The sequence below is a fragment of the Ornithorhynchus anatinus genome, chromosome X5 (assembly GCF_004115215.2).
Source record: "Ornithorhynchus anatinus isolate Pmale09 chromosome X5, mOrnAna1.pri.v4, whole genome shotgun sequence".
Taxonomy (NCBI): domain Eukaryota; kingdom Metazoa; phylum Chordata; class Mammalia; order Monotremata; family Ornithorhynchidae; genus Ornithorhynchus; species Ornithorhynchus anatinus.
The window spans coordinates 41,270,317-41,291,640 of record NC_041753.1 but is presented as its reverse complement, the minus strand read 5'-3'; the positions used below and the strand labels follow the sequence as shown (position 1 = coordinate 41,291,640).

Here is a 21,324-nt window from a genome sequence, read left to right as displayed (position 1 = left end):
TGTCTGTGTGTGTGTCTTTTTCACTCTGTCTTTCTCACCCCCTCCCTTTCTCCCTTCATGTCTCCCTCCCCCTTAGACAGTCTTTTTCACCTCCAGCACAGCTCTAAAGAAAGCCCAGGTAGAAGCATCTTATTTTGTCATATGTTGTGAATATCATCTGTTTGTCATATTGCTGCAACTGGCTGTCAGGCTTCATCACCTCATGCCAGTCTCCCTGTTGCTTCCCAAGAGTCACCCTGCCTTCTGTGCCCTGAATCTATTGTGGCTTGTCCAAATCTCTATGTGTTCCTGCTGGCTCTCCATGCATTTCAGGCTAGAAAGAGCAGCGTTCTTGAGGTTCAATCCATCAATAGTATTTATTGAGCGAGTACTGTGTGCAGAGCAGTGTACTAAACTCTTGGGAGGGTACAATACAAGAGTTGGTAGACACATTCTCTGATCGCTTTGTGCTTACAATCTAGAGGGGGATACAGACATTAATATAAATGAATATTTACATTTATTTATGACCATTGGAAGGTCTGCATCCAGTTACCAAAGAGGCACTAAGATCTCTTTCTGACTTTCTCTCTTCCCTTCTAGGCTGTATGCTCGCTGTGGGCAAGGAATGTGCCTACCGACTCTGTTTTGTTCTCCCAGGTGCTTAGTATAGTGCTCTGCACACAGTAAGACTTCAGTAAATACCACTGATTATTTGACTTTGAGTTTGAAATAGGCTCCCTACAAGCTTTAACCCCTCTTTCCTCCCAGGGAGGTGGTAAAAAGGTAAAAAGGGACCTTTCTTTCCTTCATAGATGTGGTTCAGACCTCCCAGTTCAGGGAGAGTTGGGTCACACTTTTGCACCTTGAGATTTGGGAGTCCTGTACACAGTGTGAGCTAGCACAGATCTGTCTTTTCTTGGACCCTCAGGATCAGGTATCTTCAGTGGCCAGTGCTGATCCAGTTGTTCTGACACAAATCAAGGGGTTCAGGGAACTGGGCATCTCCAGTTGGATAGGGTGAAATAGCCATTCTGTGATGCACCTAGAGGAACATGAGAGGTCTCTATGCTAGATGGAGCCCCAAGATACATTCACAATTAGTAAGCTTAGGTCTACTCCCTGTGTCTTTCAGGTTTAATTATCCTTGCATTTGTTTACCAAAACATGCACACACGATTCAAATTGCATAGCATTAGTTTTTCCATAATAATGTAAATGTCCATACGGTTGTTTTTAAATTTCATCTGAGTCCCAGAAGAGATGTGGAATTGGGTTACCACGAATTATGTGATCGTTTTTCAGGAGCTTGTTTCTTTTGTGTTTTTCTGGGCTTTTATTGTGTAAAGAAAATATACTAAACCTCCTCTGTCAGTCAATCATATTTATTGAGTGCTTACTGTGTGCAGAACACTACACTAAGCACTCAGGAAAGCACAATATAACATCATAACAGAGTTAGTAGACATATTCCCTGCCCACAAGGAGCTGAACAGTCACTGTTTATCCTGGAATTAGACTCCATGTTTCATAAGTCACAGATATCTGCTCAGTAGTCATTTGGATTCTGAAGAGTTCAATTTCTGAGTCCTTTCATTCTGTAAGGAAACAGTAGCACTCACAATACCTGCAATTCGAAAATGATCATTTACACAATTCTTTGCTTTCAAAGAACTTGAAACACGGGTTCATTATTTCGTTGATACATACAGTGGATGAGACTTAGATATGCAAACAGCGGTGTTGAAGAACCGAAAGGAGGCACGTGTTAGCTGGGAGAGCAGGATAAGTGACTTAGGGAAGACATAGGGAAGTCAAGTCTCAAAAAGTGCCTACAAAAGGAGACAGACCAGCTTGATAAGCAAATGTTGGAATGAGGCATTGCTCTCCTTGCTCTAAGAGTTTGCAAAGATAGAGATACTGGGAGTAGGTCTTGAAAAGAGAGGCACACCATCTGTAGGAAAAACACATTAGCGCAACAAGGAGCAATCTACATATGTAAACAGAAAGGAGGGGAAAGTGAATATAGATATTCTTTTCTTGTCTATGTAAACAGTCAAGAGTAGGAAATGTTACAAAAATCCAGACTTTATTTGCGTATATGATCTTGTTGAACGAGAAGTATGGTAAAATTTGGCCTCATTGTTTCAAGTGGAAAAACTTCATTGTAAACTTGGGCAAATATCAAAAATGTTTACTCTGTTTTATATTTAACATGTTTTTGTGCTTTTGCTAACCAGAAGTCAGAGAGAATCATGGATGATTTAATATAGTAGAATTCAGTGACACAAATATTTTAAGAACAGACATACCCCAGAATCAACTGGCTCTAACTAAGCAAATGGAATACTAAATACTTTCTTTTGCAGCTGCTACGGACTTTTCCCAAAAGAGACTTGAGATGACCAAAAAGTCCAGAGTCACTAGGCATCCTAAGGACAACGCTTCCTGGCAGTGATTAATTTCAAGAGTTAGCAATGTGAAAAATTATAGCCAGTCATTGCCAAGGTTCAGTGCTAGCTTGGACAAGGGTCTCTTACTGCTGCCCTAATACAATACAGACTTCAGTCTTCAATTCTAAACTGATAGGATTGATTTATTTGGACTATTTAGGGAAACAAAGACTTCATCCCTTTCTTATGAACACATTTTTTTTCTAAGCTACGTATCAGCCCTTTGGAAAAAGAGAGGTGGGGGAAAAAGTCTTCTCTATTTTTGAAAACACATTTTGAAATTTTGTTTTCTGAAACTGAGTTCAATTTCTTTTTATAATGTTCCCCAGCTGAGCATAGCAGTGGACTTTGTAAACCATGAAGAATTTGCAGAATGCATCAGTGATTTATCTTCATACAATGCATGGGAATACTTTTGGCAGATTGACAGTTAATGCTGACCATGCAAAAGTTCTAGCCATAAAACCTGGAAGACTAAGGCTTGTTTTCCGTCGTGTTAGGCATGTAAATACCATGTGGACAATGAGTGGAATACACAATTGTAATTTATCCAAGTAGTTGAAAAGTCATTTTCCATGTCTAGTATGTCTATTTATTTTATTGTCTTGACATGTTACACATAATTAAAACTTTCTTGGCACAGTATCATACAACTCCAAAGGCCAGGGACATCTGTCTTTCCCAGACAGCTTCAATAATATGTTTAATATTGTGAAATGACAGTGAAAAGATCTGCCCAGATCCTTGTCCCCAATGTAAGTACTATTTTGCCCTTATTCACATCCTCTCTTCTTCCCTTCCTTTGTGGGAGTTTTTGGTCTTTGTGTTCCCATTAAAGGGCAAGATGACATAAAGCGAGCATTCAAACATCTATACTATCAATCAGTAGTATTTATTGAGAGCTTATTGTGTGCAGGGCTCTGTACTAAGTGTTTGAGAGAGTACAGTATAACAGACTTGAATATTAGGTTGAAGTATCACCAGACCTAACCCTGCTGTTGTTTTTTTTGTTTGTTTGTTTTGTTTTTTAAATAATGGCATGTATTAAGTGCTTGCTAAGTGCCAAGCACTGGGGTCCATACAAGGTAATCAGATCAGGCACAACTCCTATCCCACACAGGTCTCACAGCCTAAGAGTGAGACAGATCAGGTGTTTTATCCCCATTTTGCAGATGAGGAAACTGAAGCACAGAGAGATTGAGTAACTTTCTTTAGGTCCCAAAGCAGATAAGGGACAGAACTGAGACTAGAGCCTGTATCTCATGAGTCTGTGTTCTTTCCACTAAGCTATGCTGCCTTAGGCTGTCAAGATTTCTTTTTATCATTTGTTTTTCTGATTTGTGAAACACTTACTTTTTATTAGTTTTAGGATAATTTAGGACTGAATTATCATCTTGCTTGCTTTCCTGTCCTCCTCCCTTCTTTGTAACACTGATGGAGAGGATGGCGGGAGGGAGGGTTTGGGTGACAGTTACTAATTCTGATCCATGAGCTCTCCCCTGTGATTTTAGGGTTTCTTTAGCAGTGTTGGTTGTCGGAGGGAGGGATCTAGCCTGTCTGAATCTCAACATTTCTGAAATAATGACCTAACTGAAGGAGCATCTGCCAACTGGAATTTTTCCAGAGCAAGAAAATGTAGAAGGCAGAATGGAACAAAGGAGAAGAACAAGTTTAAAGGATAGATACATTAAGCCTGTACTGTGTGCAGAACATTGTACCAAGCTTGTACCAAATTGGGAAAGTACTATTGTCTCTGATCTAATTACCTTATATCTACCCCAGCATTTAGCATAGTGCTTCGGCACATAGTAAGTTGATGCCTGTCTCCCCTCTTCTAGACTGGGAGCCCATTGTGGGCAGAGATTGCCTCTATTTGTTGCTGAATTGTACTTTCCAAGCACTTAGTACAGTGCTCTATGAACGGCAAGTGGTCAGTAAATACGACTGAATTAATGAATGATTAATAAATAGGAATTTCAAAACTGTGACAGGCTGGGTCACCAAGTCACAGGGTTGAAAGATGGCAATGCATTTTAATGACTTCAGCAGTATTATTGGGTGATTGTCAAGGAGGTGTGAAAGAAGATAGTAAAAATTGCAAGGGAGTGAGGGAATCTTATTAAATGATAGATTGGAAAAGCAGATGAGGCGGAGAAATAAAGAATGTGTGTTGTGTGTGTGTGTGTGTGTGTGTGTGTGTGTATGCACACGTGCATGTGATCATCTTCTGGGCAGATTGGAAATGATTCAGAGAGATAAGCAGAAAAGATATTAAGAGAGTTCGGAGTTCTTTTTAATTAATTTTTCTCTTTTGTAGTATTACTACTTTATCATACATATTTTACCTGAGGAGTTTTATTTACTTTAGCAAATATGATTTAATTACTTTTCACAAGCTACTCAGGTGAAAAGATTGTAAGTACTATCATTCTTATTTTTTTTATGGTGAATATGTTCACAGACAAATACTTTGCTCCAGGTCAGACAGCAGTAGATATAGGAATGGCCCTTGGGCTTCTGATATCCCAGTCAAGAGCTCTACAAGACTGTCTGCATCCCTTTATTATGGATAGGGAATTCTATGTTGGAAAATTAAGTACCAGAAAGCTTGTTTATGCCAAAGTAAAGTGCTTACAATTTGCCTTTCATACAAAAAGTACTAAAAATTAAAAATACAAAAATGTTAAAAATAAATCTAAGATTTGAGAAAACGAGAGGGAAATTATTATTAAAGGGATTAGAGAACTCTGACATATTGCAGATAAGACCGCATAGACTTAGTTGTAAGTGAAAGTAAGACTATTCTTGTCCCCTCTGGACTGTAAGCTCATTGTGGGCAGGGAACATGTCTACCAACTCTGTTGTATTGTACTCTCCCAAGTGTTTAGTATAGTGCTCAGTAAATACCGCAATTGATTGACTGATCTGACCAGTAGAATTTTCACTGAGATTCTCTTTCTAATGTAATCTAAAAGAGAGCAATGGTTTAAATCAGATAATGAAGCTAAACTATTAATCAGAGACATAATCTAACAGTGTTTGGCACATAGTAAGTGCTTAACAAATACCATCATCATTATTATTATTATTATTTTTGTGAGATCCACATTCTGACAGTCTCCCAGAGGATGTGCTGTCCCACATGGGGCTCACAGCCCAAGTGGAAGAGAGAACAGGTATTGAATCCCATTTTCCAGTTTAGGAAACTGAGGCACAGAGAAGTGAAATGACTTGCCCAAGGTCACACAACAGGCAAGTGGTGGAACTGTGATTAGAACCCAGGTCCTCTGGCTCCCAGGCCCATCAGCTTTCCACAAGGCCACACTGCTCCCCAGCAGAGTTTCTAGTTATGAGCTCTTCTTCAGAGGCCCATTTAAAATCAAGCTGCTTCAGGGAAACACATTTCTGTATCTTCACACTTTCAAAGTGCTGCAGATATATTCTTCAGCAGAATGTCTTCATCTGGTTTTCTACTTGTCTAATTCCCATCTATGTATTCTTTCCTAAGGAATAGTACAGTGCTCGGCATACAGCACTTCATAAATCCATTTATCACCACCACCACCTCTTCTTTGTCTGTTACCATGTCATTGGTCAGTGTTTAGCTCCACGTTGTCAATGATAAATTTGGGTTTATATGCTTGGCTTCCCTGGTTTTCTTTAGCCTTATTAATCAATAGTATTTATTGAACACCTACCATGTGCAGTGCACTGTACTAAGCACATGGGAGAGTACAATAACATTATACATGACCTCTGCCCACTAATTGTCAGTCCAAAATGCCTGGCTGATTTAGTAAAGTGATGTAAAACCACTGTCAGAGCTCCAGGGTGCAGTCACCGAAGTTCAGGAAACCTTGAATGACTGTCTTTAGGATATGGATGATGTTTGAAGTGTTTTGAGTTAGAAGAGTTTACCAGAGGTGCAAAAGCATATCCTAATACTGTTTTTTTAAAATGACATTTGTTAAGCACTTACTCTGTGTCAAACATTGTTCTGAGCGGTGAGATAGGTACAAGTTAATTAGATTGGACAAAATACCTGTCATGCATGGGACTCACGGTCTAAGTAGGAAGGATACTTGTATTCATTCATTCATTCAATAGTATTTATTGAGCGCTTACTATGTGCAGAGCACTGTACTAAGCGCTTGGAATGAATGAGTCGGCAACAGATAGAGACCGTCCCTGCCGTTTGACGGGCTTACAGTCTAATCGGGGGAGACAGACAGACAAGAACAATGGCAATAAATAGAGTCAAGGGGAAGAACATCTCGTAAAAACAATGGCAACTAAATAGAATCGAGGCGATGTACATTTCATTAACAAAATAAATAGGGTAATGAAAATATATACAGTTGAGCAGACGAGTACAGTGCTGAGGGGATGGGAAGGCAGAGGGGGAGGAGCAGAGGGAAATGGGGGGAAAAGAGGGTTAAGCTGCGGAGAGGTGAAGGGGGGGTGGTAGAGGGAGTAGAGGGAGAAGGGGAGCTCAGAATGGGAAGGCCTCTTGGAGGAGGTGAGTTTTAAGTAGGGTTTTGAAGAGGGGAAGAGAATTAGCTTGGCGGAGGCGAGGAGGTTGGGCGTTCCAGGACCACGGGAGGACGTGGCCCAGGGGTCGACGGCGGGATAGGCGAGACCGAGGGACGGTGAGGAGGTGGGCGGCAGAGGAGCGGAGCGTGCGGGGTGGGCAGTAGAAAGAGAGAAGGGAGGAGAGGTAGGAAGGGGTAAGGTGATGTAGAGCCTTGAAGCCTAGAGTGAGGAGTTTTTGTTTGGAGCGGAGGTCGATAGGCAACCACTGGAGGTGTTTAAGAAGGGGAGTGACATGCCCAGATCGTTTCTGCAGGAAGATGAGCCGGGCAGCGGAGTGAAGAATAGACTGGAGCGGGGCGAGAGAGGAGGAAGGGAGATCAGAGAGAAGGCCGATACAGAAGTCTAGCCGGGATATAACGAGAGCCCGTAGCAGTAAGGTAGCCGTTTGGGTGGAGAGGAAAGGGCGGATCTTGGCGATATTGTAAAGGTGAAATCGGCAGGTCTTGGTAACGGATAGGACGTGTGGGGTGAATGAGAGAGACGAGTCAAGGATGACACCGAGATTGCGGGCCTGAGAGACGGGAAGGATGGTCGTGCCATCCACGGTGATAGGGAAATCTGGGAGAGGACCGGGTTTGGGAGGGAAGATGAGGAGCTCAGTCTTGCTCATGTTGAGTTTTAGGTGGCGGGCCGACATCCAGGTGGAGACATCCTGGAGGCAGGAGGAGATGCGAGCCTGAAGGGAGGGGGAGAGGACGGGCGGAGATGTAGATCTGCGTGTCATCTGCGTAGAGATGGTAGTCAAAGCCGTGAGAGCAAATGAGTTCACCAAGGGAGTGAGTGTAAATGGAGAACAGAAGAGGGCCAAGAACTGACCCTTGAGGAACTCCAACAGTTAAAGGATGGAAGGGGGAGGAGGCGCCAGCAATGGAGACCGAGAATGACCGGCCAGAGAGATAAGAGGAGAACCAGGAGAGGATGGAGTCCGTGAAGCCAAGGTGAGATAAGGTATGGAGGAGGAGGGGATGGTCGACAGTGTCAAAGGCAGCAGAGAGGTCAAGGAGGATTAGAATGGAGTAGGAGCCATCGGATTTGGCAAGAAGGAGGTCATGGGTGACCTTAGAGAGAGCAGTCTCGGTAGAGTGGAGGGGACAGAAGCCAGATTGGAGGGGGTCCAGGAGAGAATGGGAGTTAAGGAATTCTAAGGATCGATTGTAGACGACTCGTTCTAGGATTTTGGAAAGGAAGGGTAGTAGGGAGATAGGGCGATAACTGGAGGGGGAAGTGGGGTCAAGAGCGGGTTTTTTTAGGATGGGGGAGACGTGGGCATGTTTGAAGGCAGAGGGGAAGGAGCCATTGGAGATTGAGTGGTTAAAAATAGAAGTTAAGGGAGGAGGGCAGGGGCGATGGTTTTAATAAGGTGAGAGGGAATGGGGTCCGAGGTGCAGGTGGAGGGGGTGGCACTTGCGAGGAGGGAGGAGATCTCCTCTGAGGATACTGCAGGGAAGGATGGAAAAGTAGGGGAGAGGGTTGGTGGGGGGGAGGGGAGAGGTGGAGGGGTGACTTTGGGGAGCTCAGACCTGATTGTGTTGATTTTCGTGAGGAAATAGGTGGCCAGATCACTGGGGGTGAGAGATGGGGGAGGGGGAGGAACAGGGGGCCTAAGGAGAGAGTTAAAGGTCTGGAACAATCAGCGGGGGTGACAGGCATGGGTGTCGATGAGGGAGGAGAAGAAGTTTTGCCTGGCGAAGGAGAGGGCAGAGTTAAGGCAGGAAAGGATAAATTTGAAGTGTGTGAAGTCGGCTTGGTGCTTGGACTTTTGCCAGCAGCGCTCAGCAGCTCGAGCCTAGGAGCGTAGGAGGCTGACAGAGGAGGTGATCCAGGGCTGTGGGTTAGTGGAGCTAGAGCGGCGGAGGGAAAAGGGGGCGAGAGAGTTGAGATGAGTAGAGAGGGTGCGTGGCTCAGTGGAAAGGGCATGGGCTTGGGAGCCAGAGGTCACGGGTTCGAATCCCAGCTCTGCCACTTGTCAGCTGTGTGGCTGTGGGCAAGTCACTTAACGTCTCTGTGCCTCAGTTACCTCATCTGTAAAATGGGGATGAAGATTGTGAGCCTCATGTGGGACAACCTGATTACCTTGTATACCCCAGCGCTTAGAACAGTGCTCTGCACATAGTAAGCGCTTAACAAATACCAACATTATTATTATTATTAGTTGAGAGCGGAGACCTGATCATCGAGAGTGGGAAGTGAGGACAGGGCGGCAAGGTGAGGAGAGATGCTTTTGGAAAGACGGATGGGATCAAGAGAGCGGAGGTCTCTGTGGGAGAGTAGCAAAGATTTGCAGGGGGTGGGAGTGTGAGAGATGAGGCAGGTGAGAAGGTTATAGTCAGAGAGAGGGATTTAAGAGTCGGTGAGGGAGGAGATAGTGCAGTGGTAGGAGATGACGAGATCGAGGGTGTGACCGAGTCAGTGAGTGGGCATGGTATGGTGGAGCAGGAGGTTGGCAGAGTCGAGGAGGGATAGCAGGCGGGCGGCAGAGGAATCGTCGGGTAAATCCATGTGGATGTTGAAGTCTCCGAGGATCAGAGTGGGCAAAGAGAAGGAGAGAAGGAAGGTGAGAAAGGGGTCTAGGTGGTTGAAGAAGTCGGAGGTGGGACCAGGAGGGCGGTAGATGACAGCGACAAGTATCTGGAGGGGGTGGTAGAGGCGAATGATATGGGCTTCGAAGGAGGGGAAGGAGAGGGAGGGGGGAGGAGGGATAGTGTGGAAGCGGCAACGGGGTGAGAGGAGGAAGCCGACGCCTCCTCCCTTACCGGTGAGTCTGGGGGAGTGGGAGAAGGAGAGGCCTCCGCTGGAGAGAGCAGCGGCGGAGACCGTGTCTTCGGGAGTGAGCCACGTTTCTGAAAGAGCGAGGAGGAGGAGAGAGCGGGAGAGGAAAAGGTCATGGACGAAAGGTAGCTTACCTGTAATAGAGCGGGGGTTCCAGAGGCCACACTTGAAAGTAGCTGTGGGTGCAAGGGGGGGAGGAGGGAAAGGGCGGGGGGAGGGGAGGGTTTGGATGGGAAGGAGGTGGCGGGGCCCTGGACGGGGAGAGGGGGATGAGGGGTAGCGGTGGGACAGGAGGACTGGGATGGGGCGTGGGTGGGGAAGAGAGAAGGGGGGAGGGGGTGAGGAGGTGGTTTGGTGGGGGGGAGAGTAGGGGGAGGAGGAAGAGGGGTAGCACTGGTAAAGTGGGGTTCTAGGGCGGGGGGGGGGGGGGGGAGGCAGAGGAGAGAGCGGGAAAGAGCTGAGCGAGAGAGGGGAAGGGGAAGGGGAAGGGGAGGATAGGAAGGGGCGGGAGGGAGGAGGGGAGGAGGAGGGACATGGTGAGGCCAGAGAGGTGGGTGGCAGCCCTGACAACGATAAACAGTAACAAACGAAATCGGTAATATAGCAACATGATACAGTATGATACAATACAGTAGTGTTAATAAGCGGGCGATGACCACGGTCAGGGGTAGGCTCGATTAAGGGCCGACCTGAGCAAACTCAAAGTCAGGCGGCTGCTGAGGCCAGAGAGGTGGGTGGCAGCACTGACGACAATAAATGATAACAAGCGAAATCGCTAATATAGCAACATGGTATAGTAAGATACAATACAATAGTGTTAATAAGCAGGCGATGACCAGGGTCGGGGGACGAGCCAACCCTACCCGATCAGACTCAAAGTCAAGCAGCTAGCGGCCGAGAGAGTCCCAGAGCTCATGACCAAATGTCCCTGAGGCGGCGGGGGGGTGCCTGAGGTTGTCCGGGGTGGGTTGCGGCTGTAGGCGGCGGCTAAGGTAAGGTAACACGGTGAGAACAAGGACATCGTCGCCCGGGGAGGGGGCGGGGGAGATGAATCACCTCAAGGGGGAAGAGGGAGTGAGGGCTTCCCAAAATGGCCGCTTCAGGCGGAGTCGGGGGGGCGGTTGGGGAGCAAAATGTCCCTGGCCCCGAGCAGGGGGACACAGTGTCCTCAGAGGACACAATGTCCCTAGGGCCGAGCAGGGGAGCACAATGTCCCCAGGGTCGAGAAGGGGAGCGCAATGCCCTCGGGCCCGAGCGGGGGGGGGGGGGGGGGGGGGGTGGTGGAATGGGAGCTGGTGGCTGGGGGTCTGTGGGGGCGAAGATCCTTAGTGTCGGAGTTCCCGAGCGGGGGAGCGGAGGTCCAGGTTGGGAAAGGATGAGTCACTTGTATCTTCCTGCATAAGTGTGTAAATTGACCAGGCATGCCATGCACAAACACACACACCCACACGCGCACACACATATACACATCTAAAATAAGTCTCTCTCGTTGCAGAGACACAAAATCTTGAAATTTGATTTTGCATCAGCAAAAATTAATTGGTGGTCAACACTTTGGCTTTCGTGATGCTCATCTGTGTTGACAAAGTCCACATAGATTATATTTCCAAACCAAATTCTGACTCTCAGGCATCACAAACAATGACATATCAGGTGTTGGGATGCAGGTGCAGAAATGCAGAAACAGCTGTGCTTCTCCCTTCCTCTCTTGGATGCTGAGTCTTAAGACATAACTTGAGAACGGAGTGGAATGTTCTATGGGGTATTCCATCAGCAAGCTCGGAAATACTTCCATTTCCCTACTGGCTTGCTTCTTGCAGATGGATTTCAAACAGCAATCATGTTTCACACAGCCTAGATTGGACTGACATATAAGAATCTAAAATCATCTCTAAAGAATATGAAATGCTGTTCATGGAGACAGAGCTATTCATCCGTATTGGGGTACCCTCTAGACTGTAAGCTCGTTGTGGGCAGGGAATGTATATACTCTCCCAAGTGCTTAATACAGTGCTCTGCACACAATTAATCATATTTACTGAATACTTACTGTGTGCAGAGCTCTGTACTAAGTGCTTGGGAGAGTACAATGCAACAATACCGACACATTGCCTGCCCACAGTGAACTATGTCAGAATAAGGGGTGAGGCTTTCCTAGGCTCGATAGGTAGAGCTACAAGTATAGCATTTTCTTTATTTTTCTTAATGATATTTGCTAAGTGCTTACTATGTTCTAAGCACTGTACTAAACACTGGGGTAGAAATGAGGTTATCTGGTTGGATATATTTCCTGTCCCACATGGGGCTAACAGTGTAAGGGGAAGGAAGAACAAGTATTTCATCCCCATTTTACAGATGAGGAAGAAACCGAGGCTCAGAGAAATTAAGGAACTTGCCCAGGATCACACATAGCAGGCAAGTGGCAGGAGTAGGGTTGGAACTCAGGTCCTCTGACTCCGAGGCCCATGTTCTTTCCATTAGGCCATGCTGTGCTCCAATAGGCTCTTTTAGCCATATGACTACAGTGTTTTAATCATTCATACGGGAGTGTTTATTGGGTGCCTACTTTGGGTAGAGAGTAGAATAAAAGCAAAAGCTATGTCCCCGGTCCACTAGCAGAATACAATCTAGTGAGACAGACAGTGGGAGCAGGAGGAAAAATATAGCTACAACTGGTCACGGTATGTATGGAAAAATGAATAAATAAATGGAGTGCATAGGTACATAAGTGCTAAGAGTGACTTTTAAATGAAATTAGTTGGGGAATGCTTCTTAGAGGAGGTGAGCTTTCTGGAGGGCTTTGCAGGCAAAGAGAAATATGGTCTGCTGGATTTGAAGGATGAAGGAGTCTCAGGTAGGGAATAGGGCCTAAACAAAGGGTGAGAAATCTCAAAGGTAAGAGTGAGTCACTAAGAATTTTAGCTTGGGAGGAGCAAAGAGTACAAATTGGGATGTATTAAGCAAAAAGAGCAGGTATGTTAGCTCCTTAATCGGGAGCTTCTCTTTGATACAGAGGGAGATGAGTAATCATTGGAGTTTTTTAAGGAACAGAGGAAAAGGTTCAGAATGAGCTTTTAGAAAGGTAATCCTAGTAGCGAGTGTGGTATAGATTGAAGAAGGGGGAGGCTGGAGGCAAGAATACCAATGAGAAGATTGATAGAGCAGTCTAGTCAAGAGATGAAGAGTACTTAATCCAATTGGTGGCTATATAGGTGGATCCTGAACCATAATATCGCTTCAGTAAACTCTAGGATTTAAGAACTCATTAACATGAAGCAGCATGGTCTAGTGGAAAGAGCATGGGCCTGGGAGTCAGAGGACCTGCTTCCTAATCCTGGTTCTGCCAATCGCTTGCTGTGTGATCTTGGGAAAGTTGCTTAACTTCTCTGTGCCTCACTTCTCCAGTTCTCGCTCATATTTAAACAGTCTAAGTAGCAGGACAGGGACTGTGTCCAACCTAATTAACTTACATTTACCCCAGCGCTTAGAACAGTGTTTGACCTATAGTAAGCACTTAACAAATAATCTATAAAAAAAAGAGAACACCCTCTCTTAGCACTCATGTCAGTTTAGTTTTTTTATGCTTCACTTATCTAGTTGTAAATGTTTTTGTGTGTGTCTCTGTTATAGTGTAAGCTCCTTGTTGGCAGGAAATATGTCATTTTTGTTATTCTTTTTTTTTCCAAGGATCAGGTACAGTGAACAGCACTAAGGGGCTGCTCAATAAAAGCTGATTCTGCTACTACTACTAATATTATTACTACTCTGCACATAGTAAGTGCTCAATAAATACTATTGAATGAATACTACCACAGCTTCTAGTACTACTAGAAGACTTGGGAAATATTGTGGAGGAAAAATCAGCAGTAACAGATAAACTGAGAAGGAAAATACAGAAATAAATCCCCAAAGACCCCAAAGTTGAAAGCTGCTGCTACAGGGAGGATGTTAGTATTGTTGATTGTATGTTTATTGTACCATTATTCCCTTTTAGGAATTTCTCATGTCCATGGCTGCTGTTTTACACATTTCTTCTTATCCCTTTTATCTGACTGTAGCCATTCCAGTGTAGAAATGAGAGCCTCTAAGTAGTTGTACCATTATTCCAAAGTTTGACTCTTTGAATAGCACAGGCAGACTTTCAGTATGCTCTGAAAGGAATTTTGGATAGCAGTAATTAATCCAGAATTACTAATTAGAAGCAAATGTATCTTTGTGACACATTTCTTGGCTGCAGTTTCACAGTTGAATTTCTGAGCAAACTGGTAAACTCATTAAAATTAAAATTTAGTCATCATCGACTTTCTGAGAAGTACATTCAGTTCTGCCATAACGTGTTTTCACACATGTCTTGGCCAAAGCAGTGTTAGGGAATTTGGGAGTATTCTTCTGACAAGGTGACCTGATGGACTATAGTGTCAAGGGGTATTGATCTGGGTGACAAAATGTGTGAGTACTATAATGGGGTCTTGCAATGACTCAACCCCACAATATGGGAGAACTGAGTGTAAATAATGGCCACAAAGGTGAAGACTTTCATCCCCTTTTTTCTTCTGCTTATGCTTACTGGAAGAACAGAGGCTTCAGAGGGTATTCACTCCTTCCACTGCCCTGTAGCATTATGTACATATCTTTGAACGCTGTTGCTTCCACCTATCTGTAATTTATTTTAGGGTCTGTCTCTCCCGCAAGATTGCAAAGAACCTTGTGGGCTGAGATTGTGTCTACTAACTGTAGTGTACTCTCCCAAGGTTTAGTATAGTTCTCTGCACAGAGTAAATAGTCAATAAATACTGTAGATTAATTGATTCAGAGAAGTTGACCCTGACATGTTCTGGAGTACCAAGAGGGAGAACAGAGAGCCTTGGTTTATGGCTTTTCTTATATCACTCTCCACGAGGGCCCTTAGAGATGCTTTATAGATGATGAGACTAGGCCAGAGAGATTTCCTAAACTCACATTGCAGATTATTGATAGTCACATAATTAAAGCCAACACTGTGGCATTTCCAGACTTTTGGGTGCCTCACTTCTCCATATCACCTCCTTTGGAAGGTCTTTCTCATTCACATTTCTCATTTCTGCATAAATTTGGACATTTTTTTTTTAATGCCAAAAATTCAGAGTGCATGAGGTGGTTTCCAAATTGTGGTTTCAGTTGTCCTGAGGGTACTTTAAACATAATCCTCTGCTTATTCCTTGGAGGTACAACAAATACTTTGAACTTTTGTTCCTGTTGCAACCCTGCCTCAGTGGATTCTTCTTATCTGTTGTTTACAGTTATCTTTTATCTGTTTATGGAAAAGGGGATTTTCTTCTCTCCCTCACCTTCTGTCTTTTCTTATTCTCAAGTGGCTTCTGCATTCACCCTTTAGTATATGGATCATGCCAGGATTTAATAGTAATAGTATTATTGGTATAAGTGCTTACTCAGTGCAAAGCACTGTACTAAGCACTGGGAAAGAATGCACAGTGGAGAATCAGACACAGTGCCTGTCCCCTGAGGGCTCAAAATCCAAAAATAAAAAGGGGGAGAGGAAATTGGTGACAGATACATAAAGAGAGATGAGAAGAAACACCAAAACTACATAAAGACAAATACAAACTGAGTAGGACTGTGACTAGAGGAGCAGAATTTCGGGCTTCTCACGGCCAAGAGTCCACGATCGCAGCCATGGCCACTGACCTCTAGAGCAGCGGCCTCCCTGTCCTCCCAAGGTTTTGTGGAGGTGGCAGTAGGCTGTGGTTGCTTTTCTCTGTCTTGCCACGGAATGGAGGTTCCTCAGTGACACGAAGGAGAGCCAGTGTGGAAGCCCATGAAGACAGTGTGGTGGTATGGAAGAGGAGGATGCTGAGGACACTGGGAGCCACACTGGCAAGGACATGGAAATTGGCAGGCACTGCGGAGGGGTGACGTGGTATCTGGTGGACAGTGAGGTATGGGGTTCCAGCATCAGGGGCTTAAATCCACACACTGCCCACGGTGCCCTGGGTGTGTCGGGAGCGGAGCTCAGGGAGCCGCCAGATGGGGTGACAGGTACCAGATGAGTCTCATGGCCATCTGTTGGAGAGGTCCATGCCCATCAGATCTGTGCATAGGTATCAACTCCATGGGAGTTGTGGATGGGAAGTGAAGCCATTAGCTTTACCCCTAAAGCTTTTGGAGCAGCTTTTGGATCTACCCTTTCAAGACAGAGCCAGAAATGAATGGGAATTGGAGCCAATATATTGGCTCTACCGTATGCTCCCTGCTCACAGGCCATGACTCCTGTCACTGTAATATCAGCCACTCATATTTAATTGAGCACTTACTGTGTGCAGGGTTCTATATTATGTGCCTGAGAAAGTTTAGTACAACAACATAATGGACACATTCATTACCCACAATAACCTTACACTCTAGAGTGGGAGACAGACATTAATGTGAATCAGTAAATTACGGATATGTACATAAATGCTATCGGGCTGGGTGGGGGGAGTGAAGAATAAAGGGAGTAAGTCAGGATGATGCAGAAGGGAGTGGGTAAAGAGGAAATGAGGTTTTAGGGAAGGCCTCTTGGAGGAGATGTGCCTTCAATAAGGCTTTGAAGGTAGGAAGAGTAATTGTCTTTTGGATATGAAGAGGGAGGGCATTCTAGGCCAGGGGCAGGATGTGGACAAAATGTCAGCAGTGAGATAGATGAGATCAAAGTACAAGTGAGAAGACTGGCATTGGGAGAAGTGTGTGGGCTGGGTTGTAGTAGGAGAGTAGTGAGGTGAGGTAGGAGCGGGCAAGGTGATCGAGTGCTTTAAACCCAGTGGTAAGGAGTTTCTGTTAAATGCAGAGGTGGGTAGGCAACCACTGGAGGTTTTCAAGGAGTGGGGAAACATGGACTCACTGACTCTGGGGCAGGTCCGGGGAAAGGCTGTCTTGCCCCTGGCATCTTAGGTGGGAGGATGAGCAGCTCACCCCTCTATGTGGTCTACAAGGGATCAGGGGGGCAGAGGGGGTGGTGGGCAGCTCTAGAGCCTCAGTGCCATTTTAAATTCTGTGGGACTACAGCTCTGTTCCACTTTCCAGGACAGCTCTTGCCACTGGAGAGCTGTGACCCTATGGGCTTTAAGTCAGTACTGTGACTCCATAGCTGTACAGATCCCAGGGAAGGCTAAAAAACATCTTAGTAGTGATTAGGAATGCCTTGCCTTCCTCTCCCTTTTTTCCTCTTTTCGTTTCTTCCTCTCCCCTTACATATCTCTTTCTCCCTCTTTATCTCTCTTTCTCTCCCCACCCCTTCCTCTAGCTCCCTTTCCCACTCTTTTCTCTTTCCTCTCTTTCCCCATCCCAAGTTTGCTTCTGCTCTCCAGAGTGGACACCTCTGCTCTGGAGACATTTTCCTTCCCCTAATTCACCTGGGTCAACGTGTATGTGTGTGTTGTCATCTCATGTTCCATACAGAGAGTGGAAAGGTGGGCAATCATGGGTGTGGTTACCCAAGCCTCCTCAGGCATAGGCATCAGCAGACTTTAATGACAGCCATCCACATATGGTGATTTGAGAATTATACACAGAAGTCCATGAGCATCTGCTGGATTAAAATCCCAGCATTGCAGAGACTTTCTATGTGTTCATGTTTGAATGATGCATCATACCTGTGGGTGGTCTCTCAATTACTATTCTTCCCTGGAAGTCAAGTTGAACATATTTGGGCCTGTCCAAGTAAACAGATGTTGTGTTAGGTTCAGGCTCCACCATCACTTGGTCTGATCTTGGCTCAGTAGAAAGAGCACGGGCTTGGGAGTCAGAGGTCATGGGTTCTAATCCCAGCTCCGCCACTTGTCAGCTGTGCGACTTTGGGCAAGTCACTTAACTTCTCTGTGCCTCAGTTCCCTCATCTGTAAAATGGGGATTAAGACTGTGAGCCCCACGTGGGACAACCTGATCACCTTGTATACCCCCAGTGCTTAGAACAGTGCTTGGCACATAGTAAGTGCTTAACAAACACCATCATTATTATTATTATTACTTAATTTAGACCGAATCCAGGCCTGACCTTCTAATGTCATAAATCAACTCCTATTTACATTGAACAATACATGTTTTTAGGGCCCCGAAGGACCAGATATCTAATGCTCTCTTTTCCTATATACCCATTCGTTTTGCACTGAGTCTTTATGGAACATTCTGTATAAAAACAGGTAACCAGTACATGACCAAACCAGAACTCCAACAACTAGGGCTATTTTTTCTTTGGGCTGAAGTTAAAGGGCCATAAAAGTACATTATGAGTATTACAATTAACAAAGGCACTGTCTTTATTTCCTAATTATTGACCAAAACCACTGGCTGTGCTCTGATTTTCGACTCAGCTGCGAAGTAAATAAACCTTTAAACAATGTCATATGTTCTCAATCAGCAAGACGTGTTGCTTCATTTGCCTTGTCTGCAATGCTGGGGGCTGGTGGAGGAGCGGGGCAGAGGTATTGCATAAGATGGAATAAAAAATAAGATGTCGAAATAGCATGAAATGATAAAAAGTGGATACTGTGAGGGAGGACAAGTCTGGCACCTAGCATGACAATGGCTGTTTATTGGGTTTTTGGCAGGATGGCAGGAGCTTCATAACTTTTTTTATTTGTTCAAATGTTGACCTGCTAAACTATGTTACAGGGTAACAAATGGAATCATTTTGATTCCATTTAGGCATGTGCAGTTAACTCTAATAACTAGTGATGAGGACTACAAAGAGGTCGTAACCTTAAATAATTTTCCCAGCTGCTATCTAATGTTTTGTGGAGCAACTGGCCTAGTTAATATTGGACTGCTCCCCACCCCACATTCCTTACAGGGTTTCATTCAGACATCCTGGGGTTCTTTCCCCTATCACAACTCTTCATATAAAATTCATTTTGTTCATAAGACCTCTGAGATCATTTGTAGAAACACAGTGATGGCATCTCACCAGGCGCCACTCCCATTCTCCAAATGGCTCCCATAAAACTTGCTCCCCTTCTTTTAAAATTGCTCCTTTCTTTCCACTGCCTCTAAATATATATGTGTGTATCTCTCTCTCTGTGGGGCATTCTGGGAGAGATGCATCCGTGGAGTCGCTATGAGTCGGCGACAACTTGACAGAATAAGAGAGATCTCTCTCTATATATGTATCTATGTGTTTATAGGTAGTTGAAGAAGGCACCAGGAAGTGAAAGAGACCATAGAAGAAACCAGTAACCTCAAAGTCTTATGCTGGACCCGCAGTCTTGGCCACATTGTGCACATAAAAGTTGTCCCTGTTGTGTAGCCATTTTGGATGTTTCCAGTGCCTTGTGCTGTTTTCTCTTTAACTTTCTTATCTCTTGCTCCCTACAAAGCTTTTTCTCAAAAGGAGCCACTTCTTTTTTGATAGCAGATACCCTGCTGGTGTACCTCGGTGGCTATCTTCAAGTTTTAAGCTGGGATGTGGCAATGCTTGAGACTTTGTTTGCCCTCTCTTTGTGTACCCTTAAAACATTTCTTCTGTCCTCCTTGTTTTCGGTGTCCCAATTCCAGCTCTCCAGAGAGCAGCTGTTTGGGTGTTCTGCTGTCATCCATCCTCCTCATGTGTCCTATCCAGTGTAGCTGTGTTAAGGTGAGCTCAGCTTCAGCGCTATTAGACTGACTACCCTCCCAGAATTTCACTGTTTGTAATCTTGTTTTGACATTTGTTGAATATGGTCTGTAATTGACACTGGTGCTGGAGATGGATGTGGAGTGCATTTGAGGTCCAGGTCTTACAGCCCTAAAGAAGAGTGGACAACACTACAGTTCTGTAGGCCTTTAGTCTGAACCCTGAAACCACGCTGCCACCTCACTTGACTCAGAAGTTTCCTAAGGACTTCTCAATTTGTTTTTCTAGTATTTAATCTCTCATAGCATTGTTGGTCATTGTGATGTTGCTATAAATATTTGGTGGTGTATGTGGCATCCCTGGGAGCGATACATCAACTTGGTTTTCTTTAAACTTAGTATTAGACTGATTCAGTGAATATATAGAATACATTGAATAGTAATAATAATAATAATTGTGGTATTTAAGCGCTTATTATATGCCAAGTACTGTACTAAGCTCTGGGGTAGGTACAAGATAATTGGAATTGGACACAGTCCCTGTTCATCCCCATTTTGCAAATGAAGAACCTGAGGCACAGAGAAGTGAAGTGACCTGCCCAAAATCACTCAGCAGAGAAGTGGCAGAGCCAGGATTAGTACCAGGCCAACTACACATCCCTGTTTTACTCCCCTGGCAATAGGGATCAAACGTGGTATTTTTGACTCTGGCTTGACCAGCCATGCCATCATGAATTAGTCTCAGGAACTTGATGAACTTTTCAGGGCAGTCAAGTTGACTAAGTAATTTCCAGAGCCCAGATCTACTGATGGTATCAAATGCTTTTGTGAGGTGTGTGAAAACTACATGGAGATCTTGGTGCTATTGCCCTGCTCATCTCATGTATTTGATATGCAGAAAAGATGAGTGTAATCTTGTTGTGAGCAGGAAATACGCCTACCAACTCTGCTATATTGTACTCTCCCAAGCACTTAGTACAGTCCTCTGCACACAGTAAGCACTCAGTAAATATCACTGATTGATGTCTGCTGTGCCAAATTGTGGTCTGAAACCATATTGCGATTCTGAAAGTGTTCAGTCAATGAACAGTGTGGGTCTGAATTTCTCTTCTCAGTATAGTTTTGAAATCACATTAAACAATCTTGAAGAATTTCCAAAATAATAATAATAAAAGTATAATAATATGGTATTTGTTAGGCAGTTACTGTTACTGTGTTCCATGCAGCATTTTCAGTGTTTGGGTAGATACAAGAAAGTCAGAGCAGACACAGTCTAGGAGGGAGGAAGAATGACTATCTCATCTCCATTCTACAGATGAGGAAACTGAGGCATAGAGAAGTTAAGTGACTTTCCCAGGGTCAGTCAGCGGGGTAAGTGGCAGAACCAAGATTAGAACCCAGGTCTTCTGACTACATGCCTGTGCTAACAATAATAATAACAATTATGGTATTTGTTAAGCGCTTACTATATGCAGAGCACTGTTCTAAGTGCTGGGTAGATACAGAGTAATCAGATTGTCCCACGTGGGGCTCACATTTTTTAATCCCCATTTTTACAGATGAGGTAACTGAGGCCCAGAGAAGTTAAGCGACTTGCCCAAGGTCATTAAGCAACTTGCCCAAGGTCACACAGCAGACAGGTGGCGGAGTTGGAATTAGAATCCATGACCTCTGACTCCCAAGCCCATGCTCTTTCCACTAAGCCACGCTGTGCTCTGTCCACTAGGCTACACTGCTTCCCACACTGCTTCAAAAATCAACAAGACCGTAAAGTCACTTTTATTCTTACTTCTATCCTTCTCTAATTAATGTTGGTATTTGTTAAGCACTTACTATGTGCTAAGCACTGTTCTAAGCACTGGGGTAGAAACAGGATAATCAGGTTGTCCCACATGGGGCTTACAGTCTTAATCCCCATTTTACAGATGAGGTAACTGAGGCACCGAGA

General features: G+C 44.7%; 1 protein-coding gene across 8 annotated transcripts in view; it reads left to right on the top strand.

The window, feature by feature from the left end:
• The window catches only part of SVEP1 (sushi, von Willebrand factor type A, EGF and pentraxin domain containing 1), a 230,211-nt gene that overhangs the window by 39,103 nt on the left and 169,784 nt on the right, over positions 1 to 21,324 (top strand). The gene's annotated exons all lie outside the window — the stretch shown is intronic.